The sequence below is a fragment of the Carassius auratus genome, unplaced genomic scaffold, assembly GCF_003368295.1.
Source record: "Carassius auratus strain Wakin unplaced genomic scaffold, ASM336829v1 scaf_tig00013634, whole genome shotgun sequence".
Classification (NCBI taxonomy): domain Eukaryota; kingdom Metazoa; phylum Chordata; class Actinopteri; order Cypriniformes; family Cyprinidae; genus Carassius; species Carassius auratus.
This window is the reverse complement of record NW_020524424.1, coordinates 1-5945: the sequence shown is the minus strand read 5'-3', so window position 1 is coordinate 5945 and position 5945 is coordinate 1. Positions and strand designations below refer to the sequence as shown.

At 35.6% G+C, this 5945-nt stretch overlaps 1 pseudogene; it reads right to left on the bottom strand.

The window, feature by feature from the left end:
- Positions 1–532: 532 nt before the first annotated feature.
- On the bottom strand, positions 533–3182 carry LOC113074094 (uncharacterized; annotated as a pseudogene).
- Between the last annotated feature and the right edge of the window lie 2763 nt (positions 3183–5945).

Sequence of the window (5945 nt, the reverse complement as noted above, 5' to 3'; positions counted from 1 at the left end):
ATTCAAAATGGCCAACTCGGAGGCTCGTCTTCATAATAAAAGTCATGTTTCAATAGCGATCATGCACATGCAGGATTTTTATACTTTAAAAAAGATATTTTTACCACAACAGAGAATGGTTAATCAGACAAAACATTTTTTAACACAATAGTAGAAAATAAATAAATAATGGTCCTTTTTGTCTGGCCAGTTAATGAACGAGAGTTTAATTATGTACATTGCTGTGGAAGGCTTTATCTAAAAGTGTTGGCCGATACGAGTTTAAAAGAAAGTTTATATACAAATAACCATGAAGTAATTTTATGCAAATTAAGCCATATGAGTACAGTTTTATCAGTTTCATATATTTTAATATGAGTTAATTATTCTATAATTATTTAACATTTTTGTTCTGCTTTATTTTCCTTGGTAGAGGCATCAATCAGTTTAAAACTCATACACAGGTTATATATGAGAATACAGAGAAAGCAAGAAGGTAATAATAATAATAAAATAAAATAAAAAAATAAAAACATTTCAACCATTTGATCACTCACACATTCTGAGCAGACAGGGACATCTAGTGGACAATAACACAGACCCTTCTCCATTTGAAGTACTCGAACAAGAAAAAAAGAATCATATAAAAACATGCATGTATTGTGGTTTGTCTTTCAACATAAAGTTTTGACAATTTTAATTTAAAGACATGATAATAAATTAACTCTGTATGAATTACTTCATGTCGTCCATGTAGCTATCACAACATTATCCAGTAGATGGCCTTATCTGCCAAGCTTCTTTAGGTTCTTCCATAGGGTTCTTCATATGTTCTCCTTCGAAAAGAGACGCAGCTAAAACAGAAAATGTTTATTACACCAATTTGTGTTACTCTGTATTAATAATGTGTTAATAATATTGAATTGTGATAAAATGTTTTATGGCACGTATTAACAGAGAGTATTTTACATTCTTGGTCAGGTTAGTTTAATATAAAAGCACAAAATCCTATTTAAGATTGATATTGAATGTACATGGGTTTACTTGGTGTGCTTGTATGGGATGCAAGGAGCCCCTCCTTACTCAGTCTGGGCACTGGATGCCTTACAGGACCAGGACGTATCCCTGCATTCCATTGGGAGGTCTGGGAATGTCTCTTTATGGAGTCCTTGTTAGCCGGAAGTGCTTCAAAGCTCTGTGCTGCCCATTGTGGCCTGTTTTGGTTTTTGCTTTCCAGCTGCACTAAGATCCAAGGATAAGAACATCTGGGAAAATTTCTCTTATATTACTAACAATTGTTTTTTAAATAAATATGTCTGTTTTCTTCCCCCAGCAACACAGTGCCCTCTTTTTCCTCTGTGCTGCACATTTCCATGATATCCCACATGTAGTCTGATCAGTATGCATGATGTCTCTTGGTTTTGTCCTCTCTGGAGAATTCTTTGCATGCTGCTGTTGCTGATTTGTATGAGAATCAACAGCACAGTCACATGACAATTATATTAGCTTACCAAAGATTTGGCCTTGCGCAGCTTGTATGTTGAGCATGATGGTGCGTTTATAGTGTTTTCTTGTCTTATTGTAGCACTTTTTCTCTTTATCAGTCTGCAGAGATAAAGACAGCTTAACATTTTCTGCTGTAGTTTTGCTACTAACACTTTCAATATGCACATAAAAAGCACTAAAATAGTGCAGCAAATCAGTGGGTCACATAAGATTTTGTGATATTTTCTAATAACTCAGAACTCAAATATAATACTGTGGACATAAGTTTAAATAATTGATTATATTTAGTTTGTTTTTGAACGTTATGTCATGTCTTTTATGCTCACCAGGGCTGCGTTTATTTCAAAACAGTATACAATGTTATTATAATTTAAAATAACTATTTCTATTTGAATATATATTTAAATGTAATTTATTCCTGCAATGCAAGGCTGAATTATTAAGTAGCCATTACTCCAGTTGTCACATGATCCTTCAGAATCACTTTATTATGCTGATTAGGTGCTTAAGGAGAATTGCTTAGTGTTATTATTGTAGAAACTATTGTAGTTCACTTATGCTTATCTTGCATGCTCAACTGGGTCAAGGTTATCCAAGTAATTAAAGTGTATTGTGTCAGTGGGATGCCTGTCTGAATCTCTCCACAGTGGAAGACCTTTGGCTGATTTCACCAAGCAATTCCCATCTTTTCTCTTCCCATGGAGACCGTAGAGGACAGACTTCAACTCCCTGTGACCAGTCACAGGAAGTGACCCCACTATCCCAACTGACAATTACTTTCATCTCAGGGATAATAAACTCTTCTTTCACAGGCACCTGGAAAATATGCACCACAAAAAGATTATATTTATTCCAATCCAATAGATTAGATAAATCAGCTGTTCAGCAACATCTTACCTTGGGCCTGCTAATGTGCAGCTCCTGCAGTCTCTATGTAATGCCTCTTCTATACACCTTTTATTCAGCACAGATGCACTAAACTGATCAAAAGTGACAGTAAAGACATATATAATGTTGTCAGTGTTTGTGTATGTGCACACAGAATACATTTAAGTGTGCATTTTTTTTATTCATGGCATCAAAATATTCATACTGTACAATGTCAAAAATGTTTATTAATTTATTTGGAAATTTTTACAAATGGCACATATCTGAGCACATCTACAGAGGCTTCAGGGGTCAATGATTGAAAATATATAGAGTGATGTGACCCTGGGAAGGACCCTAGTGAAGTCGAGGGACTCAGCTGCTCAGAGTCTGTCTGAGATGTTTTAGCTGGTTAGCAGAGCATCTGGAGAACTAGTTTTCTAGCACCTGTTTCCGCTGGCTATCTGTCCACTTTTCAAACTGGGGCAAAGAGGAAGAAGGGATAACATTTTTTTTAAGTAAGTGCATTTCTTACCCACTTTTCAAGCAAATTTCTTCTCTCTTCAAAAAAAAGAAAAGTGTTCACATTTGACATGAAATATTCGACACTTATAGCAATGTTACAGTAGCTTCTCATGTTGAACAAAGCAGAAGATCATATACTAAATTAGACTGTTGGTGCCTGTACATGAGCATTGGATAGCTGATGATTTAGAGGTGTCCAGGTACACAGTTTGCTCTGCATTTTTGTGCCATCTTTCACTGAAATTCAGATGTTTCAGATTCAGGCACCACAATATTAAGAGCACTTATCAAAAATACATACCCATGTTAAGGCAAACAAATGTGCTGTGATTTTCATACTAGCAACAACAAAACGGCCTAGTTGCAGAGTGCAATACAGTACAAAAAAGAACAAATCAAATCTACCATGTGTAGTAATGTTAGCTATCATAACGAAACTATTAAATGTTTACTGATACTATATTGATGGTTTTGCTATTCCTGCTCAGTACAGTTTACCAGTCTCCATAGCAATCTCTCACTCTGTCCCGCCTCTTTCCAAACGCTGGGTATGTTGGGTATGTTCGATTCGCAAATGGTTCGTTCTTTTGAATCGGATCTTTTAAATGAATCGGTTGGAAATGAAATGGTTCGCTCCAGGATTTGACTGATGGGACTAAAGTAAATTAATTTATTAACCGAATAGCGGAAATGTTATAAACAATTATTTTGTCGTTTGTATTTTTACTTTCACTTGGTTGTTTTAAAGCTTTATCGACATGAATTTATTAAACAGATTTGTATTAATACATTTACATTTAGTCGTTTAGCAGATGCTTTTATTCAAAGCGACTTACAAATGAGGACAATGGAAACAATCAAAAACAACAAAAAGAGCAATGATATATAAGTGCTATAACAAGTCTCAGTTAGCTTAAACACAGTACACATCGCAAGGGCTTTTAAATAATATATATATTTGAGAGATGTTAATTAATTTTAGTATTGTTTCGTGTAAACAAACTGGTTTGGGAACGTAATATAAACATCCTTAAATCGAAGATTTTTTTTTTTATCAAACGACCACATGATTACATAATTAAGTCGTCATCTAAAAGAATCAATGACTCGTTTCGAACCGATTCTTCTAAATAAAATGCCCAAAAGAACCGAATCGCAAAAATCAGTAGGACTTACCACGACTAAACACACCGCCCCTCATTCGAGGCAACCACAAATCAACTTCATCTCATTTTAGTGCCGAGATGCTCCTTTGCCCCCAGTTGTCCCTGTCCATTGCAGCGATAATATCCGTGGATTAACCGAAGCCGTTATTATATTTGCATACTAATGTGTTTTTTTTTTTATCACGGTCAATCCAGTGACATCAGCCTACTATGCTTTTATACTGAGAGAGAGAGCAATGTTCGTCGGCGCGTCGTCGTCAAATGCGCGCGCCCGCACAAATCCTCCTAACCTGCAGAGAGACCATAGACTGGACTCGTATTGTTTGAGAAACGGAGTGGAGTAACGTTACCCAAGCGAAATATCCCTGCTGGAGAGGTAAGAAAGACTTTTTATCATTACTAAAATAATTTAGTATATAAACATGTTTTAGTAAAAACAACAACAATACTCCTAAAAGAAAAGCAGGCTCTTATTTTGAAGGTAACTTAGTTTCTTTACAGCGAAGCTGCTAACGTTACGCGCCTCGATAGACAGCGGCTCATGTGGTAATAAAGGAAAGGGTTTTCTGTTGTTCGCCTTTACTTTGATAAAAAGGCGACAGTTTTTACATTTAACATAATTTTTTTATTGCGTTTTGCTAAAATCAATAAAAAGTATAAAATAAAAAATATATTTTAGCGCAGGGCATTTTGATAAAATCCTCGTTCTGCATGAAGCCGGTTGGAAGGGGGAAAGAGTTTTAACTGGTTTTGCAAGTTAAATGTAAAAATGTCAAGCATATAAACCAAAACAATAACACAATTGAAATAATTTTGCCATTTTTCATTTTTGTGTGTACTGCGTCTCTCCCTGTGAACATCACTTTTAATGTTTTATGTTGACAATCTTGAAATAATGGGCACGGGCACTACAAAATATATCTTTTAAAACTAAAACTACATCAATAATGGATTAACTGTTTTAAAGTTATTAAATTCTAGTTATTAAACTATCAATATTACATTTTTTTCATAAATTATATTTTTTATATTGTTGTTTATTGTTGAATTTAGACTGAAAGCATGGAACATAATTAAGTTCTGAACAAGTTAATAATGTGTTGCAGAAATTATAATATTCTGTATTCTTTTGTAATGAATACATAGTTACATTGAAGCTCCCCCAGGGTAATACTCTTATAAAGCATCTTTTATTTACTACCAGTATAAAGTGGCAGTGCTTCACCCTAACCCCAGTCGTTTCCATTGTTCAATTTGAAAACATTTCCCACGCCAAGAGATCTCCAGGAAGATATTTCACGTTTGAATAAACTGTCACCCCATTCATGAATAATTCATGTTAGCCTGTTCATATCAAATGTGACATTTGGTGCTTTTTCTTCCACAGATGTACATCTTATAAATGCATGGCAACCACAGTCATACCTATACTGGATAGTGGACATGCACTGAAAAACCTGGATGTAGGACAGCAAAATGGAGAGGCACACCCTATCTTAGCAAATTTAAGTCTGGTGTCAATCAACAGATAATTAATGACGGAGCTCAGATTCTCTTGATACAACCCATTATCTCCAAGTCACAGCACAGACGGACGCGCCATGGATCTCCTTTGGGTTCTGTACTCCATGCTGACTGTATGTGTGGCCATCAATATGGACGCTACGGTAGCCATAGCATGTTTACCTGTGAGCCAATCACATTAAGGATGTGCCAGGGCCTCGCCTACACATACCACCTTCATGCCCAACCTTCTGAATCACTATGATCACAGACCGCTGCTCTCGCCATGGAGGTAAACCACATTACACAGGCTGACTGCTCAAATGATGTGATCAAATTGCAATACATTATCCTAGGACTAGTTTATATTATCATGCTCTATTAACTGCATGACCTCTG